A 14,390-nucleotide genomic window follows, 5' to 3' on the forward strand; every position below is an offset into this window, starting at 1 on the left:
CAACCTCATCTGTTGCAGCCTCCTTGGATCCTAGACACTCGTCTGGACCTAATTTCTCACCCACAAGGGTTGACTCCCCCGAATCTGTCCACCTTCAAGCTGACTGCTTGGTTTCTCCACTTCCATTTGTTGCCAGGCAGGAAACCCTTTCTTCACCTCTCCGGGATATTATCTTGGCTTCTCATAAACCATCCACCAGAAAACATTACAGGGATAAATGGAAAAGATTCTCTATTTGGTCACTTACTCAGGAGCTAAACCCGTTCTCAGCCCCCGTAGCCGCTATTCTTAATTATTTGGCTGAGCTGTTTGACAAAGGGGCCTCGGCTTCTACCATTCGAGTCCATCTAGCAGCTATTTCCATCTTCCATAACGGGTCTGAAGGAGTACCACTTATCTCCCCTCATCTTTGCAAGAACTTCCCCAAGGGTATTTTTTACAACAGGCCTCCCATCAGACAGCCTGTAGAGGCATGGAATTTGTCTTGGCAGCTGGCTCAAATGGTGGCAGGGAGAGAGCCTGCAGAACCCACTTGTGATTTAAAATTCTTATCATGGAAATCCTTATTCCTGGTGGCTATAAATTCAGCGAGACGAATTTCTGAATTACAAGCATTATGTATCAAGAGCCCTTAAACTGATCTTTCATAAGGACAGAGTATCACTTCGAACTAACCCATCATTTCTCTCCAAAGTGGTTTCTGACTTTTCGATTAACCAGTACATCGAACTCCCTGTGTTTTTCCCAAATGACTCTAACAAGGGAGAATTCTGCCTGCATTCCCTGGATGTTCATAGACAATTGCGCCTTTATCTGGACGGAACTAAATCATTTTGCAAGTCAGACCAGCTTTTCATTTCCTTTGCAGGCCCTAGAATGGGAGGTGCAGTATCAAAGGTTACTTTGCCTAAATGGCTCAAGGATTGCATTGCCTTCACATGTTTTCTTACGGAGGGATCTAAGCCTGGCCAAATCAAAGCTCACTCAACTAGGACTATTGCAGCATCTGTTGTCTTCCACTCTACAGCCTCCATGGATGACATTTGTGCAGCTGCCATTTGGGCTAAGCCCCATACTTTTATCAGGCATTACAAATTGGATCTGGTCTCCAGGGGAAGAGCGGCCCTTTGGTTGAATGGTTCTCAGGAATGTTCTTCCATAAGGGCCACCCAGGTTCTCCAAGTAGCTGGGACTAGGTCCCATCAGTGATGAATAGGAAGAAGATTAACAACTTCAGATAAAGAAGTTATGTCTTACCATAACGTTCCATCTGAGTTGTTGATCTTCATCCAGTCATCACACCCTCCCACCGACCCCCTCCTAAGGTTCCTGGTGGATCTTCTGGGTCTTTGTGGCGTGTTAGGTTTTCTGCACAGAGATGGCCTCTGACGTATTCTTTCTCTATATGTTGCATGCAAACTCGATCTGAGAACTGAGCAAAGGGCATTGTGGGTAGCACCTTAGCTTGAGAGTTTTTGTTGCACACAAGCTTGGTATAAGGCCGACTCAGTTCCGAGGGCTCAGAACCGAACCCAACAGTGATGACTGGAAGAAGATCAACAACTAAGATGGAACGTTATGGTAAGACATAACTTCTTTTTTTCCAAGCTGTATGTGGTCAGAGTGGTGCTGGTTATTTTTTACAAAGGTTAAAAGCCTTTCTGGGAACTACTTTGACACTGTAAATGTTTACACAAGTCCACAAACAAGAGTGCAACAGTATTGGTTTGCTCTTGCCAGAGTTAATAGACTTTCTGGCCATGAGCTCACTCTTATTCAGAGAATTACTTGCCACGGAGCCAGAAAGGTATGTTTTATTCATGGCCTTTTACAGTACTCAGAATTTGATAAATTTTGAAAGCTAAAATTAAGACAATTGGCCAATGTTTTAGTACTGCCGTTGCTTTTAGTTTAATGGCTTCATTTTCCATTTTGAAACATGTGGTTTGCTAACCCCCCACCCCACCACCCCACATATACACACACATATGGCAACTTGCTTATAAATGTAATCTTTGTGGAAAAGATCTTTGGAAGATCTGAAAGAGCTGTTTGATTCAAAAATAATTGCTGCTTTCCTGATTTGATGGCCAGTGGATATTTTTTTCTTCATACCTTGCCTCTAGTTTTAAAAAGAAAATATGTATTGCTTTGATATTTTTTTAAACACGCAACATCTTTATTAAATTATCACTTATAGCATAGACAATCCTATGTTTATGTGAGTGAATGAAAACAAATCCTATTGACACAATCTTGGTTGCAAGCATTTTACATCACAAATCATACTGACATAATTCTAACTGCAGACATTATACATCACTTACAATCTACCCAGTCACTGACAAACATTACATAGTTCATTCAAGTTTTCCCTTCTCTTAAACCTCATTCCTCCCCTGTATGTATTGTTCCCACAATTCCTATTTCCTATGTAATTTGCTCCTACCCTTTTCTAAAGATCTCAGTTCCAGTTGTTTTATCTTTATTATATTCACTGCTTCTAGGTTAGTTGGATTCGACTTTGATTTCCATTTTCTAGTAATTACTTTTTTGGTAGCCACCATAATTAAGACTGCGCAAGGCCTTACTATATCTAGGCAAATTTGATTCTGTATCATAGCTCAGAAAAATAGTTAGACCAATTTGCTCAGCCAGAAAATATGTTTCCAAGTACCTTGTTCTTCCCTTTTACACCTCCAACATTTGCTGTCCACCCGAGGAAAAATTCTACTTGGTGTATAAAAATATCTCTGTAAACATTTTCAAACAAAAATAACCGTAAATCTTGTAGACTTTGTTGCATATTTGGGAGACGTACATTAACCCCCATTGTTTCTTTAGGAAATGCTTATCCAGTTTCTCTTCCCAATCCTTTCTAACCTCCTCTGATTGATTCTTATAATTATCATGTAATATTTTATGTGCTGTACTACTAATTCCTTTTTTTGTACTACTAATTCCTTTTTTTGTACTACTAATTCCTTTTTTAACGGCAGCTTCTTTTATAGATTCTACTAAAAATTGTACCATTGCTGGTCTTTCGTTTAGGACCCCCTTATTTCTTTCTCTTTACCTATACTCTGATATCAATCCTTGATAGAGAAGGCAATTTGTAACCTGCAGTCCAAATAAATTCTTGGCATCTTCCCATTCTGTTACCTTTCCTTTTCTAGTTTGCTCCCAATACCTTGGTTCCTTTGCCAGTTTTCTTCAATAAATTCCAGACCCTGTTGTCTGTAACTCTAATTGCAGTCATTCCTATCGGAAGAATCTCCTTTTTCCATTCCTGCATTGGCTTAGTTCTTAGAATATGTTCTGCTACTTTATGAATAGAATATCTTGTATGATTATTATTATTCTCCTTAAAGGTCGGCATCTAAAATCCCAATCTCTCCTTGTTTATTGAGCTTTCCTCCCTGTTTCATCACTTTCCACTTTAGTTATAGTTTTTGTGTGTACTATGTACAGGAGCCTTAACTGTGTTGTTCTGAAATACCCCTTCAAATCATGTAATCGGAATCAGCCTTGTTCTATTGGAAGAATAAGCTTATCCCGCTTGACTCTTGCCATCTTCCCCTCATAGACAAAATCCTTCAGCTGTTTATTAATTGCTATCCACAACTTCTTTCTCTGGTTGATAAAAATATACCTGACCTGTGTATAAGACTAAAGGGACTTAAAACATTTTAACTGCTTGTATCTTACTATGTATATAATAGAACTTCCAATTTCTCAGTTTTTGTATTATCGTTTTAGCTGTTTCCTACATATCCTTAGCTGCCACAATGGAATCATTTTTAATCTATATTCCTAAATACTTCCTTTTATCATGTCTCCAATAGATACAAATATTGGTGAACCAGTTTGTGTGTGGCTACATAGTTTACTGCTATTGCCTTAATTTTAGCTTCATTAATTTTATAATCCTCTCCTGGACACCATATTAAAGTAAGAAATACAGAGCAAACTCTGAAAATGTAAACACACCTAGTGGAGAATTAGAGTAATCCTTTGTGGTAGAGAATATAGGTATGAAGTCTACTAAGAAGGAATAAGACAGATGGCAGATTGAAATGTATTTGTCATAACTTATAAAATGATAGCACTTGTATGTAGTGTATATAGTTGAGTTTGTTTAGCATTTGTTCTGTTTTTCTCTCTGCTTTATGATAACTATAAACTTTTGATATGTGATGTAATTCTCTTGACATATGATGTAACAAACATTCAGAAATATTTGTATTGTAACTATATTGCAGAGAATGTTATGTTTGATTTGTATAAATAGAAAAGAAAATACGAAAAATATTGGAAAAAATATGTATCCTGAAAAGATCTGAAACCATCTCAGTGTTCCACAACACTGTATTGTCCCTTTCTGGTTTTGTCATGTATAAAATAATATCTGCAAGTAGAGCCAGCTTTTCTTGACTTCCATACCAGTTATATTCTTGAATTTCTGAGTTCCTTATTTTCCTTGAAAGTGGTTCTAAATATAGTGCAAATAATGGGGAAAGAGGACACCCCTGCCTGATTTCCCTGCTCAAGCAGAAATTATCAGAGGACCCCACCTACTTTAATTTTCACTTCCTATCTATCCCTCATATGTTTTCTTAATCAACCTTTTAATTTTATCAGGGAATAGAAATGTTTCCATTGCTCTATTTATAAAGTCCTAGCTTATTCTGTCAAATGCTTTCTCTACATTAAGACCCACCAACAACAGTGGTATTTTCTTACATTCTTCTTCTTCCCTCTGAATCATCGATGTTCTGTTAATGTTGTCAAATATTTGTTTCCCCTCCACAAAACCACATTAATCCATGTCTATCATTTTTGACATCACTTTTGCCGTTCTTTTAGCCATTTTAGACATAAACACTTTATAATCATGGTTTAGTGTTGAAATGGGCCTCTATGAATCTGGATCTGATAGATGTTTACCCTCTTCAGGTATTATAGCTACCACCTCTTTCTTCCAGGATGTTGATAATTCTCCTGATCTTAAAATATTGTGAAAAAGACCTTTCAGATCTTTCTGTTTTTCCTTCCTAGCTTCCAAACTTTCACAGAAATGCCATCTATTCCTGGGGACTTTCCTCTAGATTGGTTATACATCACCATTTTCATCTCATCTCCTCCTATCCTAATTGTTAGTAGTTGAGCCTGATCTACCTCTAACCTTGACATATGTAATTGTTCCATAAACGTTTCCATTTGTACCTTTTCTTGAATTCCATGTTTCTCTGCTTTATACAGACTTACATAGAATTTCTGAAATATTTCTAATGCCTCTACAGGATCTCTTGTGGTCTTTCTTGTTATAGGCTTGCTAAACTTGGCGACAGCCATTTCTACTTTCCACTTCCTGCTGCCTGAGTCATTGTGCTAAAACGTTTTGTGCTCTAGCGTTATCAAAAAAAACAGTTGCTTAACAGCAGTCTTTCTAAACTCATGGATGTTATCAAGGTAATCCCTTATTTTTTGTTTAGCATTCTGCAGTTGCTCCTCTTCTTCTTCTGTTTGCGTCCCCCAATTCCACAATACTTAAAAAATTTGTCAGCCCCTCTAAGTAATTCTTGTTGCATCTTAACTATATCTCCCTTTCTTTTATCTCCACCCTATTTGTAAATGCCACTTTAATTTTATCCTGCTCCCTAGCTATATTTTCAGAAGAAATTTCTGTCTCCTCTAATAGCTCCTGAATAATTTCCACTACCCATTCATTAAATTCCTCTCTTTTCAGCAGATGACTGGGAAAGCACCAGTGTCTTATTTTTATTTAATTTCCCTTTGGTTTTTATTTTAGTTATTTGCGCATGATCTGAAATAGTTACTGGGTGTATATCAAGACCTTCAGTTAAATGCAAGTGTTCCTGTAAAATGTAAATTCTGTCTAACCTAGCCCGGTTTTTATATCTTGGGAATAATAAGTAAATTCACTCTTAACTCCTATCACTGAATTCACATCTTCACACCAAATATTATCATAAACTTCTTCAAAAGCCTACCTTCCATTTTTATACTTTCCCCTCTAGGCCCTCAGACACATCTTGACTACTGCAAATTAAGTTCCATTCCCCACCTAAAAGTAATATTCCTTGCTGAAAGCTGATTATTTCTCCCATAATTTTATTTGGCTCCATTATAGCAGTTGTAGGTGGAATACAAATTCATGCCAGTGTAATCCTTCTCCCATGCCAAGCAGCCCCTTAGTACTACAAATCTAACATTATTATCTTGTTATCCTCTTCTATCACTATTGGGGCTCCTCCTGCAATTAATACAAGTACTCCTCATTTCCTTTGTCCCAGGTATTCCTCTAAATAACCATCCTGAAAACCTTTCTTTATCAAATTCACATATTAATTTCTTTCTAATTGTGTCTCCTGTAGCATAGCTATTTGCACTCTACAGTTTTAATATATTTCATTCCTTTTTTGTATTTATCTGTGAGACCATTGTCATTTAAAGACATTACAGAAAGCATCCATTTTATTAAAAATGTATTATTCCCACCATTTATGTACAACAGCTTTTTTGTTAAATGTCTAGTGTCAGCTTTTGTTACATGCATGCACTGTTTCACAGGTTGAACTTTTATACATTTGTTTTTGTCATATCCATTTGAGTCTGTCACATCTTACAAAACGTTTTGTGTTATTGAAAACCCTCTAAACAAAAATAACACACGCCTGATAACCCCTAAAGCCTATTAAATTAATACTAACACACAAAACTATGTACATTTTCAAATATTAAGTTTTACCTCCTAATAGTAACAAATATCCCAAACTGGCAGCCGCACTCAGACTTGAGTTGAACTGTAAACTATTTTCACATGAAACATGTCGCTAAAGCGGCTATTTTATGACATTTTTAATCTACTTTTTATACATGTGTTTTGTATATTTCTTTATTTCTTTTATTGTTACCACGTGATCAATTCTAGGTATAAAATGAATGATGTGAGTTTGTCAATGTATTCTGAAGAAGTAAGCTGATTGATGCTGACGAAAGCGCTCAATAAATGTGATTTTGGTGTTGTGAACAGGTGCTTTTACTGGTTCTTATTTTAGTGTTTAGTGTTTGGTTCTTGGTTCGTTTAAACTAAAAGAAAGGTTATCTGTGCTAAGATACATGGTGCAATAATTGTTGTCTGGTTTTGTTTTATCTTTATAGCTGTCCCAGCTGGGAAAATACCTGAATGCTTTCAGAGAAGATCATCTCCTAGCCAATTTCTTTTTGTTTGCTAGCCAGTTTCTCTTTATCATATTGTCTCTGTGGAGACATGAGGACCAGATACAGAATTGCTACTAAGCATAAATTTGCTAAGAAAAAGCCTTGTAATATTCAATATTTTTTTTCATTTACTTGCTTTCTTTTAAAACTTGTTACTAGATGAAGCTAAGGACCTTAATTCAGTCATTCCCCCATGCAAGAATGAGAAAAAGCACATTCATATTTCTTTTGTTATGCACTTTTAACCAGACTTTTCGTCTCTCTCTCTCTCTTTTTTTAACATTGCATTGTCTGTGATTTTTAAGACTGAACAAGGAGAAGAGGGAGAAAGAAAAAAAGCAGGAACACTTGTTTACAGTAGTATCCCCATTACATTTAAAATAACTGAAAAAAACTTTATAGCATGCAAAAAAAAATCATACACTATAAAATAATACTATTAAGAAAAAAACATTTGTTTTACTTGCAGTTAACTTTCTCCCTCCTTTTAACTTCCCCTAAATATCTTTCCAAACTTTAATGACATAAAGTAGGGCAGAGGCTTTAGAGTCCCGCACAACTCCAAGAAGTCCAGAAAGTCCAGTATTTCCAGATTGTCTTGTTCTATCATATTTCACAAATATAACTGTTGCGTTGTAATCCCGCATTTGTCAGTTTCTAAATTACTGGGTTTGTTCCTCTTCATCTCCATCTCCCAAATCCTGTCTCTGCTTCATTTCCAATGTACTCTTGATTCTTCTAGTCAACTCTCCTCCTCCCTTCCTTCTCTCCAGCATTTTCCATTGAAACATTGGAAAAGGTTTCACTGGCACAAGTCTCTCTCTGGTCTTTATTACCAGAAGAGCAAGAAACAGAATCTCCTGTTTTCAGCTCACTTTTTGCTGGGCATACTTTTGTATTTCCTCTTTAACGTGTACTTAATAAAAAAATCAATTCTGACCCTCCATTGAAGAATATTTTGAAGATAGTTGGGTACGGCAGTTTGAATATTATGCCTGTATCTTGACATTCCCTGAACAGTGGAATACATTTACTCCTCTTCTGCCTGGTGTACAGTGAGTATTCATTCTCCACAAACACTCTGTCTCCCACTTTTAGTACTTTGTCCTTATGCCACAGTTTTGTCAGAATTGGCTCCTTTTGGTGATAGGATTGCTCTAGTATTGAAGGTCTAGGTTGCTTTCTCATAGCCAGGTTTAGAGCATACGCACAATGTACCGTTTCAACTAACAACTCGTGCTGTGGAATACTAATCCAGTTGCTTATTTGTGCTTTCGTAAAATTAATAGTCTTTTCCTTCCAGCTTCTCCGGTGCAGCTGAAAATCTCCGGTGTTCTCTACATGCTCTGTCCTGTAATTCTTTAATTTTTTGAAACATCTCTTCTTGAGCAGTCTTATTCAGCCAGCCTTTTCTTTATTTCAACCTCAGATTTTTGCAGTTTAATCACCCATCTGAATATCTGTTTAAAGCTGCTTCCATTTTTTCCAGACTTTTGTTGTTTGAGTTGATGTACTCTCCCAATGCTTGCTTTATTTTAACAGGTCTGTGTGCAGTTGTTTTATACTTCCCTCTAGGTTACTGGAAGTCATGCCTGGAGGTTGCACTACTTTTTTTGCTGAACAGCTGCATAACTTTTCCCAGTCAGTTTTTCCTCACTTTTTGCAGCTGATTTTCTTTCAGGTCCTCTGTTTCTTTTTTCTGACATCCAGGCAATGCACTTACTGGCCAGTTACTGAAATTTACCCAGAAACACCAAAGACTACTGGCCTTCACTGCTGAGTTTGTGTTTTCAGACTGGGAGAGTTACAATTAAGCTGTTAGTGCAGCCATCTTAGAAGTCTCTACTGCTGTGATGCTTTTAAGAGTAAGTGGCAAACTGTTTGCAAATGAAACTGTTTAAGATACTCCATTATAAGATATAAAATATACTACAGTGCATTTTTTAGGATTGTCTTGCTTTAAAGAGTTTCTTATTTTTTCCTTTCATTCTGTTCTGGCTGTTCTTGCTTGTATGTGTAGAGCATTGTGTCTACTGTGTTTGAAACCTGCTTCTGAGTCTAGTTGCAAACAGGAAGAAATTCTGTAGATATTTAGGCAGACTAATTGTTTTAGGCTTTTGCAAGCTCCCAGAGTTTTACAAATCCACAGACTGATAGTCTTGTGAGGGTTTTCCCTGGTATTGCTGTTTGTGCAGTGTTACAGGTGTTTTGAAAGTAATGTGGCTATGCTAAGATATCCCTGACAGTGTCTGATTATAATAGGGGTGATTCAGGTGGACACCCGAGATTCTTGACTTCCAGGTGGATGGCTAAATATACTACTGCCCCACCCTGAAAAGTGTTTTTCCTTTAAGTTCTTGGATTTGCAAGTGATTTTCCTTCTATGTACACACAGCTCATTTGAGAAGTTTTTTGAAGCAGGTCTTTGAGACTCACAAGTTGAGCACTTGGTTGAGGGAAACTGGAACTGGCAGAACTGGATCACACATTTGGGACTTGCTTTGGTAGCAGTTTTCACTTTTTACTGTTTTGAGCTTGCTTGGTCCTCAGTTGTGTTATGGTTAAAGTAAAATCTGTGTGTGTGTGTGTGTGTGTGTGTGTGTGTGTGTGTGTGTGTGTGCGTGTGCATGCCCGCATGCCTCACTCTGACTTGGATGCAGTTTGCCTGATTTCCTCAGCACTTTGATAAATTCCTAACTTTTTTTTTATATGTCAGGATTACAGTCAATAAGGTCAGTCCATTTCACAGTTATTGTTCACCTACAAAATGAGTGGTTATTATTTCTATGTCCGCCTCACATTTGTCTCATCTTTTTTAAATCTGTTTATTAGTATGGTAAATTCACTTGTGGGCCACCCAAGACCACTGATCTGATGCTGTCCGTGTCGTTATTCATCTTGAATAGGTCTTGGATCCGACCTGGCAACTGTCAGAGATCCAGAGCTCAAGCGTCTCTCCTTCCCAAAATACCTTACTGCTTTCTAACCCCCTAGATCTCATTTGTTGCTAAACACATCAGACGTTATCCAGGCTCAAGCTTCCTTTTTTTTGCAGATAAGTGATTTTTTTTCTTGGATTTATTTTCCTCTTTATGGTAGCTGTTTCTTCTGTTAGTAGCTACTTAGTCTTTCCACCCATCCCATAGCTAAATTCTTTAGTCTGGTGAGAGCTTTATCTCCCTAGCTTTCCCATCACTGTTGATGTTCTTACTTTTCCTGCCCTTTCCCTTCCCGTAGGGTAGTATAAAAAAAAAAAAAAAGTTTTCTCTCCCTTTTTCTTTAGAGTTTCTACAGCTGTTTGTGTGTGGTGAGAGTGTGTAATGGCTGAGAAACACTCTGGTTTTAAAAGATGCTCCTTGTATGATCGGAAAATGCCTTATTCCAGTTCGCACGAGGAGTGTCTGTATTGCTTGTGTTCGGGTCACCTGGAGGTTGAATGTGACATTTGTGCCGCATTCAACCCCAGGGCTCTTTTGGATAGATGTAATAGGTTGGTTCGGATGGGCTTGACTCTGGGTGGTCCTCTGCCCTCAAACTCTCCCTCCAAGCCCCCTCAGGGTATGAAGAAGAAGCCTTCCCCTCCTCTCGAAGGGGTCTCCTCATACAAAGAAGCCTAGGCTCTTGGATCGCAGCTCCCTGGATCCGAGCCCACCCTCTGCAGCTTCAGATTTGGGCTCTACAGCTCTGAGACCCTCGGATCAGACCCTCGGATCTGAGGTCTTGGCATAGTGGAGGCCTTCGGATCTGAGTAGATGCAAGCCTTCCCCAGATCAGATCCGTCTGATCCATCCAGCATGCCTTCCAAAGCATTAGATCACTCTAGACTTACAGATCCTGTTCTGTTAGATCCAATACTCGAGAGTTCCCTCTCTGGGTCATCGAGGATGTCTGATCTGACTCATAGATGTCGGTCTCCTTATCGGGACTGTAGAGTGATAGTATCCAAGGTAGGATCCCCAGCTAGATCTGGCCACTCGTCAGCTTTGTCCAGATCCTCCCGAAGCCTACTTCCCTCTGGTATGTATAGGATGATGAGGAAGTTCCTCAAAGCCCAAATTGAGTTGGGCTTGCTGCTGTCCCCAGCTCAGATGGCCAGGGAACCCTCCCCATCTGCAGGGTTCCACACTCCTCTTCCAGTCCATCTGGTGTTGGAATGTCAGGACCAGGGTAATCCCTAGTGCGAGGCCAGTGGTGTAAGATATCCCCCCCCTGCTCCACTCTGTCAGGTCCTTGGCTGGGTCTGTTCCACTTCCGTCTGAACAGGCTGCACTTGGTCTCCAAGAAGTCTGTGTGACTTCGGATCCGGAGATTTCAGACCATTCCCTTCCTTTGGGGGCTTCTGCACTGGATAGTTTGGGCTCGATATCGTTGGGAGGCTTTGGTGCTGCGCCGGGGTCCCTTCTCCCTCCCCAGGTGGCGTTTGCTGCCGGAGAGGAGAGAGGAGCTTTGTCTAGCCCGTCAGCCTTCCGGGCAGTAGAGAGGACCTTCTCCAGCTTGTCAGTCACCTCTCCTTCTCTAGGTCCTCCCCAACTTCTCTTGGGTTTGGGTGCCAAGACCTCTTCATCCTTATAAGGTCAGCCCTCCAGTGAGTGCCTTCAGATGGGCACTGTCCCACTTGGGGGTACCTGTCCCTTCTGATTCTTCCCCCGAGTGCACTGTGGAGGAACCTCCTCAGAACAGAACGTATAAGAGGAGACACTTGGACTCCCCCAGAGTGTCCCTCATGGAGGACACTGATTTCGAGAAGGGGGATGGGTCCCCCAGACTTCACCTGAGGAAGTGTCCTCTGTGGACATTCTCAAAATTCAAGCAAAGAGGCCATTTGTCTTCCCCAACCCCATCTTTGGAGGAGTCAGTGTTCCTGATGGCCTTTGGGATGGGCCCATCTTCTGCTTGGATTTCTCCCTATACTGATGAGCTTGTAGATCTCATCACCAGCAGGACTTGAAAGGAGCCGGAACGGTGGAACCTGTACCCAAAAAAGCTGACAGATTCTTCAGTCCTCCCAAGGATACGATGTTTTGGAGCAAAGGTGGCCGCTGCTACTAAGAAGGAGCTAGCAGAGCTCCTCAATCCATCCCATGAACAGAGCGTCACGCGCAGTCAACTGCTTCAGAAAGTGTGTGTCTGTCTTAACTGCATTTGGACTGTAACTAACTATATGGCCCATTTTACTGTGCTTCATAGTTATTTGGTTTCAGATCTCGCCACTTCACTTACAGAGTTACCTCCAGACGGTCTTAAACTGGTCTTCCTAGGCTGTCTACTCCAACTTCCTTGGCAAATGCTTCATTGAGGTTGATCTCCAACGTGGCAGGGACCATCTGTCAAGTGGCAAGCACAGGCATTACATTTGACGGCATGCCTGGCTTCGCCTTTCCGGGTTTGTGAAACCCTTTAAGGCATCCTTTACTAACCTTGTTTGGACCATCCATCAATGATACCTTAACTGGCAGCAAGCAGGAGGGTAAGACCCTTTCCATGGTTGGGATCAAGATGTTCTTCATTCCACATTGCTGCAGTCCTAACTATTGGGTAGTCCGCTGTCCAGTCGCATGACCGACGCCATATCCTCAGTCTTTTGCCGCATGGTCCGATGCAGAAGCAATTTGCGAGTGCAGGTTGGCGTCTGAAAGTTTCTGAAGCCAGAGTTTCAGACCGAATCAATGTAATATTTTGGTTTTCTTGCCTCAGTATTTAACCGGATGTCAGAAAAAGTGAATAACTGTATTTCTTGTGGGAAACAGATACCTCATAGGGATTATCATACTTTGTGTATACCTTGTTTGTTGGATCACTATTAAGAGAAGGTTAGACTGTGCCAGGTTAGTGTTTGGGAAGCGTTGTAATTATAAATCATGATGCTCTCCGGCGCGGCCGGCTAAAAAAAAAACGCACAAAGCAGCAAAGCCTAAGAGGGAAGAACCGACAGTCCCAGACGCGGTCTCAGTGGGGAGGTTTTGCCAGGTGTTTCTTTGGAGTCTCAGGACTTTACTGTTACAGGATGTATCCTCTCAGGAAGTAGGCCAGGCTGAGGGGCTTCTCAGGTGGCTGTTCTCAAGGCTTCTTTGAGGGGCCAAGTTTTGCTTCAGTGGGGTTTCTCCTAGTGCTTCAGGGTCTTTGCCTAAGAAACATATGCTTAAAATGGCAGAGGATTTGATTACTATGATAGGGTTCTATGCCCCTCCTGATAAGAGGCCTAGGGTGGAACCTGAGTTTGAGAGTTTTGAGCAATGTGAGTCTTTCCTTATTCTGATTCTGATGTGGATGATTCTACTCCTTCAGCTTCTCCTCCTGAGGATTTTTCATTTTCAGAGACTCTGCATTCCATGAGGGAGCATTTTAAATGGGAAGGTCAAGATTTCTCTGATTCCAAAGGCTTAGGGAATTCTTTTTTTTACCCCCAGGAGGCTTGGAATTCTTGTTTTACCCCAGCATAGGCCTTTAGCTATACCTCCTGTTTTGAATGTGGTGGAAGATGTTTTGCAGAGAGCTTCTTCTGAATCTGATTCTTTGCCTCCTGCCCCAGTTAAACCGGATAGGTATTATAGGGTGCCTGACGCTCATAAGTATTTTTAAGAGTCCTAGGCAGAGACGAAACTGTCTCTCAGGGGCCTAAAGGTGTGAAGGCCTCAGTTGTTAAAAATCCTGTCCCTCCTGATAAAGAGGCAAGGGCTTTGGATAGATGGGGAAAGAAAGTGTATACTTCTTCCACTTTAGCCATGAGGGCGTTGAATTGTCAGTTTCACATGTTAAATATATATATCTTCTTCTTTCACAGAAAATCTAAGGTGGATGCTCTGGCGGAAGGTATTGAGTGTAAAGAGTTGCAGGATTTAGTTCATGTGTCTGAACAAGTGGGTAAACATTCCTTGCAATGTGGTTTTGATGCTGTGCAGGCCTCCTCCAGGGTGGCTGCCACTGGTTCTGTTCTTCAGGCACGCCTGGTTGAGAGATCAGAACTTAGCTGAGCATGTTAAGACAAGGATTTTGGATGCTCCTTTACAGTCTGATGTGTTGTAAGCAGTTTTAAAGAAAATGGAGGACAAGGCTAAGTCTATGCAACTGTTAAGGATTTTTGCAGGTGCAGCCTCCAAGTTTAGTAGAAATTGGCCTACTAGGGGTGGACTTATCCTGCTTATGAT

General features: G+C 40.3%; 1 protein-coding gene across 1 annotated transcript in view; it reads left to right on the forward strand.

Moving 5' to 3' along the window:
- Window positions 1-14,390, forward strand: part of PIKFYVE (phosphoinositide kinase, FYVE-type zinc finger containing) — a 3,858,188-nt gene that overhangs the window by 1,396,190 nt on the left and 2,447,608 nt on the right. The window lies entirely within an intron of this gene.

Source organism: Protopterus annectens, chromosome 6.part1, assembly GCF_019279795.1.
Source record: "Protopterus annectens isolate FY-2018-M chromosome 6.part1, PAN1.0, whole genome shotgun sequence".
Taxonomy (NCBI): Eukaryota; Metazoa; Chordata; order Ceratodontiformes; family Protopteridae; genus Protopterus; species Protopterus annectens.